We start from the raw sequence: 12044 nt of genomic DNA, 5'->3' as shown, positions 1-12044 counted from the left end.
CACTTTCAAAGTCTTCAGAAACTGTATACTAATAAGCCTGTTCAGCTATGAGCTATAATGGAGATGTGAACATGTTGGGGGCGAGTGGGATAGGATTGATGAGTATTTTAAGGAAGAAAAAAAATAACTAATACAGTGAGAGCGTTTGGGAGACTGCCACAGAGTATAAGGCTGATTGAGAAAGGGTCTGTACCTTACCAGTGCACTGTACCAGTGCTATGAATGCCTGGTATTGGCTTTGATTTCGACTTGTACTTTTCTTGCATTCTTTTACTTCCTAACAATTAGAAAGAGATCTCCAGTTTATTCAAGACTTAAACAGCACAACTAACATCTCTATATTTTTCTTACATATGTAACTTTAAGAAGATATTGGAAAGGAAAAAAATAATTATAGTTTTGCCCCAGTAGATATCACCGTTTAACAGAATGTTCTCTAGTTGGTCTTATTTGCATGCAATATATGTAGAAGAAAAATATGTAATGGATTTAATGGCTTTTTTTCTTACTGGTTATACTAGCTTATGGACTTGTAAGTACAGCATCATTTGTTGGATAGTGCTGGAGAACAAGTTTATCAGCTCATTAAAATCTTGCCAATATAAACTGCAGTTAGTGAAAGAGAAGGCATTGTGTCATACACCTCGTCATTCAGCTAAAGGTTTCTACCCAATTGCAATAATTTAAAATGCCAAGTTGCAGGAGTTTAATTAGTTTAATTGTAGCTCGTGGTGTTCTAGATGAGTTCAGGCTTGGATAGTGTTCTGAATACTTAAAATTCTCCTGGAGTTTGTCTCATCACAAGTTGGCTGGCATCAAGTTGCTGCTGGAAAGCAAGAAGCAGTAACAAGGTTATGTAGTGGCACGTGATGGGGGATTTAAGCAATCAGAGAAAAGTAACACCCACACACTTTAAATTAAAGATTCACATTTGGCAAATCTGAAAGCAGGGTCTGCTGAATAGCATTTCTCATTAATCTATTATGAAGAGTCATAGAAGTGTATTAGCCGAAATCATTTCCCATACGATTATCCTGTTTAAACAAGACTGTTGCTTAGTATCCTTGGCAGGTATATAATATTATAAATACAAACCCCCTTTGAATTCTGTGTTAGGGTTTATGAATTCATGAAGAAAAAAAATTAAATTATCAGGGCCTATTAGGCCACACAGAAGCATGAGACATAAATGAAGGGATGACTAGAAAGCATCAGACCACAAGTTTTAAATAACTAACTTAATAGGAATGAACATTACCTCCCCTTGCCTCACTTTACAATACCATATCTGTACAAGATGTCACATAGCCTTATTCTAAATAGCTGCTATTAAAGGCTGCTTTCTTTCAGTCCAATCACTGGGTTCTGTTTGCTTGTGAATCCTAATCTTTCTCACCTGTGAAGGAAAATGAGTGTAAATAGGAACCTACTTCAACTTGTAAAGCCTGAAAGTCTTCTCTTCCTCTTGCAGATTTGTTTACTCTGAATCTTGTTCCTAGTTACATTAAGGAGCTAGAAATAGTGAGTGATTTTTTTTTTCTTCCAGTTTGTATCCAATTAAAACCTTACATTTGACTTATATTTAAATACTCAATTGCCGTGCTTGTTACAATGTGCACCCAGGAGAATATGGGCAAATTTACAGGACACATATGACCTCTATTCAGAACACAAATTACACCACGGGCAAAAGAGAGATTTTAACTATCAACTTTTATGTATTATTCTCATGCAGGCATGGCTGCTTTTTAGCATACATTTGGTTGGAGTTTCTGTTTTTAGCACTTGGAGATTGCGGTGTTCCTTCATTGCTGACCTAAAATGATGTGAATAGATCAAGCATGTTTGCAGCAATGCTTGAATATGTGAAGCTGTAATCCACAAAAACGGATATCCCTTTGTACCACTAATATTTTCTAAGAGTAAACGCATTTTCTTTCAATCTGAAATGTTTCAATCAAGGTTTCACTCAAATATTCAGAGAGGGAAGGATTCAAGGTTTAATAATTTGTTTGAGCTGTGTTCTCACCTCCATTCGTTCATTTTTTATGGATATTCTCTCAGCTGAGTACACTACTGGAAATGTTTGCTGAAGCAAAAAAAAGAAGTATTTTCTGCAAATGTTAAAGAAAACACATAGATGGTGATTTCAAAATTAATAATGGCAAATACATGTACAGTAATTTGTGTTCATTGAGTCAGAAAGAGAAACGTATCAAACATAAGTTTCTTGTCCAACTAAAGCAGTTTGAACTTCAGCTAGAAAATACTTTCAGTAACTTACTCATGTATAATGAATGTAGAGAATTATGTTTTCGTCATTGAATTGTTTGTTAAAAGTTCTAGGCTTAATGCCCAATTCACTATATTCTCTCATTTCATCTGATTTCATCATCTTTCTTCGGTCTCATCAAGTCACTTGATTTCTCCTTCTTGTCTCACTTTACTGCACCAGAAAACAGACTAATGTTTACTTTCTCATTTAACTAAAGCTGATGTTTAAATGACTTTGGACAGAATCTTCTTTTGCTGTTGTTTCAGAATAATGTTTGACTGAGAGCTCTTGAAGACTTGAACCGACTTTCACTTTTTGCTTATACAGCTTCTCACAGCCTGGTGCCCTAAATTTGATAGCAAGCAGAAAATGGAAAAGGCAATACATTTTCTCATTTAATTTTTTATGCCTATTGCATAATAAGATGAAAACCTACATATGACTTTTTTTTCTTGGGAAGTTGGAAAACTTAACTCACTCTTGAGGAACTGAACCTAAATATCACAGATTAGCACTGTGATGACATGTGGGGCAAATTACTCCTGCTCCTCACACAGGTGGTCCTGGTTTCTAATGAAAGTTTCATTTCAACCAAAGTGATACTTTTCCAGTGGAAAACTTTTTTTTTTTTTTTTTTTTAAAAAAAAAAAGAAAGTTCCATGCAAATCTCTTTCTTCACTTATGGGACTATTGAAATACAAATTACAACAATGAAGATATGAATTGGGATTTCTTATGGTGAGTAATTTCAAATATCAAATGCACTCAAACATGAGTATGATCTGTGAAGAGGTAGTAGAAAGCAATATACTGTCAGTTAGGTTGCTAACTAGTAAAACCTTTCCCTCCAGAACAAAAAAACCCAAATGGTATGCTACAGAAAACTAAGGACATACTTCCTTTTTCTGGGGGTATTTTATTCAATTTAAAAGCAAGCTGACTTTTTTAGTACTACAAACCTAGAAAATTCTATCACTGTCAACTGTTAAGTTGATATCGCCTACAGTTCAAGTAAGTCTAGTCTTTATTCTAAGAAAAATGCTTGGAGCCACATGTGAGGTTTTTAAGTTCATATGAAATAGACATTTATCTTTTCTCACTGTCTGCAATAAAGCTAGTATAAATTAATGTCTTTCTAACCGATTAATGTGTTTCATTTTTCAGTATGTTTGACTCATGTCAAGATCTTTCTTCAAAAGGCTGATACCTGTCTTTTTGTAGCAAAGCGAATATCAAAATGAGAAGCAGAAGGAAATTGAAAAGAAGAGTTGAAAGGGTGAGTTACATTTTTGAATAAGGAGGTAGGTCTTTAAACTATCAATGGTGTAAGTTCAGACAAAAGTGATGAGTGGGTAGAAGGGACTTATATGGACTTTTTAGTGCAGTTTGACAGGAAATTAAGCACCTTTATATCTGCTCATCTATCATGCATTCACCTTTATCTCCTGGCATGTCCTTAGTAAATGGTGACATTTGCAAATGGTTCAATTAAAGTCACTGTGTTCTGGGTAATGCTGCAATCTCTGTGTATGAAATAAATAACAATTAAATTACATTGCATGAATATCAATTCTTCTCAAACGGCAAGTAGTATCATAGCAATAGGTATGTATAACAAAGTTGAATGAATACTGATTAGTCACTTACATTACAGTTTTTCTACGGTCAAAGGTCATTCTAATCTTACAATTCAAGACTCATAAAATTCATGTCTATATTAGAAAGAAGACTGGAAAGATTAAACTTTTCTGTCAGCCGAAATGTGTTGAGAGGTAAAAGAACAAAAATAATTCGTGCTCTTCTCATAGCTTAATCTCATCGTTAAAGGCAGAAATTTCCTTCCTTTATTGTAGTGTTAATTTTTTTAAAGGTAAAATCTATACTAGAGTAAAGTGTTCCACTCCCTTTTCCTCCTTTTTCCAAAACTGACCTGTGAAATATAATTAGAGCAATATTGGGGGAGGAGGAAATTTTTAGATATTAGTATGCACATTCTACTCCACCACCAGATTTCCTTTCCTGTGATATAAGTAAGGTCTTGGCACCTGTTACACTAAATGAAGAGAAAACACAGAAGAACATTATAGACAGTAGTCTAACTAAGGGAGTGAAATGGAAATTAAAACATGAGGCACATCAAACTGAAAGTCCAAGGAGACACAACTACGGAGTTCCTAGATCAAACTATTTTAATTTTCAGGTCTTTATAAAAGACTTGGAAAGCCTTCCCTGAGGAGGGGTGAGGGGGACGAGGGGAGAAAGTTTCTTTAAGATATTAAAATACATAAAAAAGACTTTTTTTTTTGCTTTTAAATGTTCTTCTGGGAGCACATATCAAGATATTTTAGTAAGTTTAACAAGTATCAGAGTTTTCTCATTTTCAACCACAGTCAACTGTTCTCTGTCTATGCAGAAGACAGAAATCTGTGTTGTTGAATATAAAGGTGATATTGCAGATTGTTATATCGTGTATATACGGTTGGTCTTTTGGACATCCAGTCTTCTCAGAATTTGATACAGATATGTAGTAACACTACAGGCATGCAAATTGTCACATATTAAATGTAAGACTCAAAACACTAGCTCATGATTCACTCTACCTTTCGCAACAAAATATATACCTTACACATTAATGCAGTTGGGCAGTATTCCTACACTTTCTTTCTTGATGGGAATTTGATTGAGCTGACAGTGATAGTCACCTACCTCGTCAGTGAACAGCAGGCACAGAGGCGTACATCACCAGCACAGAGCATTTACCAGGGCCCCAAGCTGGTCAGGTCCTTCTTAATGGCGGACATGCCAACATCAACTTTGTACCTGCCTGTACCTGCTCATGTGACATAGTGCCATTTAAATTACGAATTAAGTAGAAAGAGCTAGAACTGATCTCAGTGGGTCTCTACAGCAATAAGGAGTATCTCTTCCAGATCATTTGGTTTGGTTAGCAGAGGAGGAATCTTCTGTTTTTCTCAGTTGTTACACATTGTAAGGACCACTTATATTAAAAAGTGTCTGCCGGACTGAATTCTTATTACCAGCCAAGAGTCAAAAGAGGAGTAAGAACAGCTGACGAGGTATAAAGATCAACACAGATGTGATGTTAAAGCCTGTGAGCTCTAATGTGATCACAATCGATAGTAAGCAGGTCCATGCTGAGTGTGCATGTGTTGAATGGAGATTACAAGTTGAAGTGAGTACCAAACATACAGTGGTATAACATTTTAACAGTAGAAAAAATACTCAGTATAAAGTAGGTAATTCCATTGTTCCAATTACTTCAACATGGCACCCTATTGCTCCATATTATTATTCATAACTTTACGTAAATATACTATAAACTGTTTAACTCCATTGTGCATTAGAAATAATGCTTATACCAATAATTAAAGGATAACTCTACCCCATGAAATGTAAGATTTATACCTGTTTGTTATGAATAAATGAAAGCCACAGATCTCTGATGAAAGCAAATAATGAGATATGTAGACCAAGACACAGGAAAGTAGCTAAATCTCTGCAGATGAGAGAGTGAGAGTGACTGAGCCGACCATCAGGGTCACAACTCCCCTGAAAAAAACAAGAGCTGTTTGATGACACATACTGACTACGTCAATTCAGCAACTGAGTGCATTGAATGCTGAGTGTAAGGGGTTACACTTAAAAAATCTTGCTACGTTTTCTACGTCTGTGTCCTAGTACTTTGTGGACAGCTTTTGCTCTGGTAGTACAATGATGCCCATTGTAACAATTCTTGTCAATGCCGTAAATATTACAAAACTATTAATTAGAAAAAGGACAATCTAAGTCTTTATGGTTTTGCATGTGTTTCCAGTATGTGTTTCTGGTTGTGCCATTTGTTAAGGAATTCAAACTAAGACAAACAGCGAGCATTTTTCCCTGTATGGCATGTTCCTTCCTTCTTATGTCTCTATATACACACCTCAGATTGTTTTTCAAGTGAGCTGATTCTCTGCCAATATATAAGTAGGGACTGAAAGGTTGTTATTTTGGATAACTGCCCAAAAGGGAGAAAAATGCCAATTTGGGATCCCACAAAAACACGGATGAAGATAATATAGAGGGCACTTTTTTAACCTTTGGCCTGGAGGAAAGTGTGTGGAAAACAAACTACAACAAAAACTGTGAGCAGGAAAATTTGAAATCATGGGTCTTTTTATTTTTTAATATTAGTGTAACATTTTTCCTCCCTCCCTCCTTCTCCCCTTATTCAGCTCTCATAACTTGCAATGAGTTTAAAATTAGACTCTCTTCTAAAGTCAGAGGAAGTGTCATTGCACTTGATCTACAAAGCATCCAGCATGCTTCAGAGTGCTGTATAAATAACATGGAGGTCTAATTTTGTGCTCAACCTTTTCAGAGGTGTCAGAAGGAGCAGAAAGATGTTTTTAAAGTTATTTTTATGCTGCTCAGATTTTGCTTTGACTGAGAACAGATGACATGTTTTAACTATTTTTTCTAATATGCTGAACATCTACAGGTTTGAAAGTTTATGGTAAATCTCCTTGCTATATTCTACATGAAGGAGAGCTATAGAAAGAATTGTGCAAGCACAGCGTAGTTTCTGCACTAGGTGAATCCTCTGCTCAGGTATTAAAACATCTGTACTCCACTGGAATGGTTTACACTGGGAAGACTGTAAGAGGCCAGGTAGTCCTTTAAAGACCCAGAAGGGCAGCTGGCCCTGTTTGCCAAGACAAATAGGTGCCGGAGGTGAGAAACTTCATGAGAGCCTGTTTTCCAACCGGCAGATTTAAAAGGCTTCCAGCTCAGACAGAGGGTTCATGCAGAGAGTAGCTTATTAGCTAGAGGACTAAGAGACTAACTGCCTGATTGGAAAGATTCTAGGAATTGTTTCCTTTTTCCCTTCTCTAGCGTGGATAGGATTGCTCTCTCTGTTAGCTTGATGTCCAGTGAAAGTTGTGTGTGAATTCTGTAGCTGAATTGCTCCGGTACTCATTTTAGGCTTTGACTAGTGAACAAACACTGCATGACAAAGTTTTGAATCAATATGTTTTAACTCAAAAGAGATTAGTGACAGTGGCTGGTTTTCTTGGTTTGCTACTCTTGCTGAGTTTTCTTTACAGTCAACAGAGAAACAAAGCCTCTTCCAGGCAGGCCTTAGAATATCAAAGTTAGGCTGGTGTAGCCACCCCTGAAGGACTTTCTTTTCTTTCTAAAGGACGTAATTAGATGACTCGTCACCTTCAGCAGAAGTATGTCCTTTTGGATACCTTTCTCTGTGTAAGATGCTCTAACAAATGTGATGCTAAATATTATGTGAATATTAAAAGGTTCACTGAAGCAAAATCCCGTGTGCTAAGCTTAACCCTTCCAAACTGTTGTCTGTATCTTTGTGTTCAAATTCATAGAAAATCCTCAATTTTGTCTAAAGAAAAATAGAATTTAGACAAATCAACAGCATCCAGTATAGGATTATGAATATGAAAAGAGGTATCTACAGTCTATTTGAATATTCTGTGTAATCCACAAAAGGAATTGTGTTGTGGGTTTTTTTAGACTGGGGGAGTAGCACTAAAACTGTTGGTTTTACTTCAGTGTCCCGGTGATAATAGAAAACATCAAACACTTCTGTTTTAAAAGAAACATATTTTGTTAAATGTTTTGGTTTTTTGTTGGTTCAATCATCTGGATGGATTCAACTGTATAAGGCTGTTGAATCTGAAAATGAAAGATGGGGTGTGTTTCTTTCAGCTTACAAACATTTTTTATGACCCTTTTTGTTACTACATTTCAAAGAAGAAAATACATTATCCCCTCTTTTGTTTTACGTGGCAACTTGAATAAATCTGTTACTTTAGTAAAAAGTCTGTACTAGGAATATGGCTATTTGCCATGCTGGATAAGACTAGTAGCTCATTACTCTTTTCATGTTTACCTGCAACAGTAGACAATACTTAAAGGTTATGAGAAGTACAAAGAAAGCAAAAGGACCTGGGAAATCAGCAACAAATTCTACATGGCTTCATTCAATTTAACATCATTCCTTAGTTTAGAATTCTTCTCATCTATGAACAACCCACAATCCTAAAGCCAGCTGCTATTACATTTGTCTCTCTGTCTTTTGATAAGTTCCCTTTCTGTGGATGCCACACAATATTCCTATCATAAAGTTCTTCTTGTGAGACTAGTTCTTGCATGCTTTTCCAGAGACCCATAAAAGTCAATGGATGACCATCTGAACTTCGGATTAGTTTTTTTCTGTTTGTATAATTGGTTTCAGTGGAAAGTCATTGCCCCCAACCACTAAAAATCTGTGGTGTGTGCCTCTATGCATACTGCACTCTACTAAACTTCTTCTGCATTATAGAAGTGTATTTGAATGCATGAACTTCACTCTTTTCACCCATTTCAATAGGAATCTGCCAGAGACACTAGTTCTGATGTGAAGTATGTCATTAGCATTGTCTTCTAGCATTTGAACTAAAGTTTTGTAAGAGGGAACACTGTCTGAGAGCCATTTTGTTCTGACTGAACTGTTCTCTTCCCAGATACCATCTGACAGACAGCAAAACTCTTCTGTTCCCTGAATTTGCTTTGGCAATATGCCTTTTGATTGTCTTCCTTTGTGGTCACTGCTTCCTATCCGTGTGGAGCTCAATTATCTCTCATCTCTTTCTCATTCTGTCTGCAAATGATTCTGTCTTTTGATCTTTCCTCCCTGTGCTCTGATTCCTTATTGTCTCCATTATCTCTTTTCTCCACCGGGCTTTTGTTGTTTTGGGGTTTTTTCTTTTCTTTTTTTCTTCTGGTCCTATCACTTCAGTCCAGCAAATTTGTTCTTGAACTATTAGTCTTCTAACTATTTCTTCCTCTGCCATGCGTTCATGGTCAATATCTAAGTTCAAAAGTCTGTGCTCTAGATATTTTTCTGCAGCCTCATATACTGTATATCTTTAAATGTCAATGAGTTCCACAATCATTTTTAGCTTCATCTTTTCTTCCTGAGTCTTAACTTTGCTAAGCTCTGCCAGATGTTACTAATAATACCAGAAGCTTATATGTTGTTTCTGAATAGAAACTCTCGTATCATGCTGATTTTTTTACACCAATTTATTTCTGCTGCTTTTTCTCCCTCCTTAGGTCACTGCTAGCATTGTCTATGGACATCATCACCTTCCCTTTCTAGCAGATATCTTTGAAGAGGAAAAATACCAATTTGAAAAACTACCCTCTAACTCCCTGGTTTTAGTACTTTTTTTTACCACTTCACATACCTCTATAACTGCACTATTGTACTTAAGAAATTTTGTACTTCAGAAATTTTTTTCTTAACTTGGTCCAAACTCTGAGCCGAATTCTTTTTATGTGAACAATTTTAATTACTTGCATTCATCTTATTCACCAAAAGGACTGGTAACAGTAGCCAGGTGTATTCAAACTTCCTTAATGGAGCTGGTCAAGGAAACGACAAACATTTTAGAATTAATTTAAAAATTAAGGACACTCAGCAGTTTAGACAAACTGTTTGGATTGAAACATTTATGCAAATTCAAAGTAACTTTAAAAAAGAATAAATCCTGAGGATTTCACTATTCTTCACGTAAAGAGTTCTAATCCAGTAATTTTGATGTACAATTTGAGGTCAACGGGGTGCAGTCACTAGAAGAGGTTTCACACACCAACTTTCATGATTTCATTCTTATTTTTCTATGTATTCAACTTAGTTTTAACATCTTAGCAAAGCTTAATTTAATTTCAGAGCTTTAGCCATCATTTTTTTCATTTGATTTTCCTTCAAACATGGCAAGTATCTCTCAAAATAAATAAATAACAGTCCAGCAACCAACAGTTTTTTATCCACAATGCTAATTAATACATAGTCTAGTGGTGGAAAAGCTGACATTTTCCACTGTGTTATTTAAAATAGTTCTGTTAGTATTGGCAGAGCAAACTTAACAATGGTACACAAAGGATCACAAATGAAGTTCAATGCAAATGAAATTATTGTACATATATAAATATATGTATGTATACTTGCCTATGTATATTTTTATATAAGTAAGAAACATTTGTTTCTCTGTGGTGGGTTTTGGTCAGCTAAATTTACATAACACTTGGGATCCATTAAAAAACTATTCTCAAAGTAAAACGCAAAACAGCGGGAAAGTGAAATAACTGAAAATATTACACTTCCTGAGAATGTTTATACATTGCGTTTTGAGATTTTGTGGTATTTTTCCTCTCTCAAAAAAAAAAAAAATCTAAGTCTGGGATGTCATCCTTTTCAAAGAGGAGGACTAGACCAATTGGGTGATAAAACCAGCTATGTACAAAGGTCCAGATCCCAAATTTGCCAAAATCAAAGTATATCTTTCCATTGGTCTTCCATTTGTTGAAGTGTTACGAGGTATCCGCAGTACAGGAAGTAAGATAGCAGAATAAAAATGCAGAATGCTTTCTTTTTTTTTCTGTTACTTAAGTGTAAGATGCGACATTTACAGGCATAAAGCTTTTCTCGGGAGGGGAAGATAGTACTTAAGTTGTCAGAGGCACTTTAATCTCAGCTACTTTTGCTTTTCTCTTACTGTAGTTCTAAAGATATTAATGCAATCTGAGAAAAATGTCATGCATTTATGAAAAGAAAATAGTTCTGAGTGAAGACTATTTTCAGTAGGAATATAGTTATGAGGGATTATACTTTGCAATAACTCTCAAAAGCATCGGAACTCAAGCATGACTTCATTCAGGTAAGTTCTGCTTTTGAAAAGCTAATTTTGAAGTAAGTGTCCTGTACACTGCTAACACAATAAATTCAGGTACAATCAGTGGAGCAAGACTACTTCATAGCTTGTAATTAATCTGACTGTACCTTTTGATTCTTTTTTTATTCTGATGGAAAGTAAACAGAAACAGAAATCTGGTTAACAGATAGTATATACAAAACTATACTTTACATTTGATCTAATACCTGCGAAGACCGATTAATTTCAGGAACATTATACAAGGCTGTAACTCACCTCAGGATTTGATTCATACGTCCTCTAGCCATCAGTGTATGTCTTGCCTGCTGGTTAGAAACACGGTAGAAATGTTTGGAACTGAAGTCTTTTTGGCAATTAGAAGAACTTGTTCTCAAAAAATATGCTTAGCAGCATCAGTAAGCAGCTTTCTGTAAGATGTTTAGTTGGAAATTATTCCTTCACACCAGAAGAACATGTTACATGAGTAAGAAGCCTTGTTTCAGACAGGTTTTTTTGCCAGTGACACTGAATTCACACAAAGGAGATTTCTTTTGGCATGAAAAGCTGCAAAAGTTTTACCTCTTCTCCCAAACACGCACTCTTATGTCCTTTGCAATTACAGTGAGCTTGGCCTGTTTGTTCAGTAGCAAGAGAGTCTCTTAGCTCATGCTGAAGTGAGAGGGCTGACATAACAGGAAAGATGCCAAACTATGCCAAAGATCAGTGACATTCAAGTGCTAGTACTCATCTGAGCTGTTAAATGGAGTTGTTAAAGTTGTTAAATCTTCAAACCTAGAAAAAGTAAAAATCCACAAATTAGTTAAAATTATGAGAAATAGCAGCACTTCGTACTGAGATTCTTCATGCCACTTTTCACAAACAGAATGTTTAAGGTTTTTATTTGTCTGTGCAACTCCTTTGGCAGCATATTTTTTCCAACACTTTCACGTTCTTTCCTCTATTCTGTTCTAAGAGTACATTCATACGATCACGGAACAAAATTGAGGACAAAAAGACATACCATAACACCAATTCAGATGTCT

At 35.6% G+C, this 12044-nt stretch overlaps 1 long non-coding RNA gene across 1 annotated transcript; it reads right to left on the bottom strand.

Moving 5' to 3' along the window:
- Positions 1 to 509: 509 nt before the first annotated feature.
- LOC141751343 (uncharacterized) lies at positions 510 to 11682 on the bottom strand. The gene is made up of 4 exons (XR_012589967.1): positions 11581 to 11682; positions 11278 to 11327; positions 3712 to 3798; positions 510 to 826 (listed from the first exon to the last, which is right to left on the bottom strand). It is a non-coding gene; the product is annotated as an uncharacterized LOC141751343 (long non-coding RNA).
- Between the last annotated feature and the right edge of the window lie 362 nt (positions 11683 to 12044).

The sequence above is a fragment of the Larus michahellis genome, chromosome 1, assembly GCF_964199755.1.
Source record: "Larus michahellis chromosome 1, bLarMic1.1, whole genome shotgun sequence".
NCBI classification, from domain to species: Eukaryota; Metazoa; Chordata; class Aves; order Charadriiformes; family Laridae; genus Larus; species Larus michahellis.
This window is presented reverse-complemented; position numbering and strand designations above follow the sequence as displayed.